We start from the raw sequence: 672 nt of genomic DNA on the forward strand, positions 1-672 counted from the left end.
TCACACAGCTGACAAGTGGCGGAGCTCGGATTTGAACCCATGACCTCGGACTCCAGAACCCGGGCTCTTTCCACGGAGCCACGCTGCTTCTCTGTTTCTCAATGTCTCTGTTTCCTCTCTAACTGTGGAGAAGTCACCCCAAACCGAATCTGCCCGGGCAGTCAGTGGGGGTGGGGCCTGCCTCTCATACCGTGCTCCCCCAGGGTCTCAGGACAGTGCTCCCCCAGGGTCTCGGGACAGGGCTCCCCCAAGGGTCTTAGGCCCGTGCTGGGCGCCCCGAAGGTGTTCCAGGAGGGCGACTGACAGCAGGGAGGGTTTAGTTGGGAGATGTCCCGGCTCCGCCACCTGCCCTGCTGCGTGACCTTGGGCAAGTCACTTCACTTCTCTTGGGCCTCAGTTACCTTATCTGTAAAATGGGGATTAAAAGTGTGAGCCCCAAGTAGGGCAAACCTGATTAGCCTGTGTCATCCGCCAACGCTTAGAACAGTGCTTGGCACACAGTAAGCGCTTAGCAAATACCATTACGATGATTAGGATGAGATGTGAGCGCCCGGGGGCGGGGCGAGGCCGGCCTGGGGCGGCGGGCACGGACAGATAAGGACCGGGGTGGAGCCCACACGGAGGAGACACTGAGGAGAAGGCGCTCGCTCTTTTGCTCTTTTCTCTCTTTTT

This window comes from Tachyglossus aculeatus, chromosome 4, assembly GCF_015852505.1.
Source record: "Tachyglossus aculeatus isolate mTacAcu1 chromosome 4, mTacAcu1.pri, whole genome shotgun sequence".
NCBI lineage: Eukaryota > Metazoa > Chordata > Mammalia > Monotremata > Tachyglossidae > Tachyglossus > Tachyglossus aculeatus.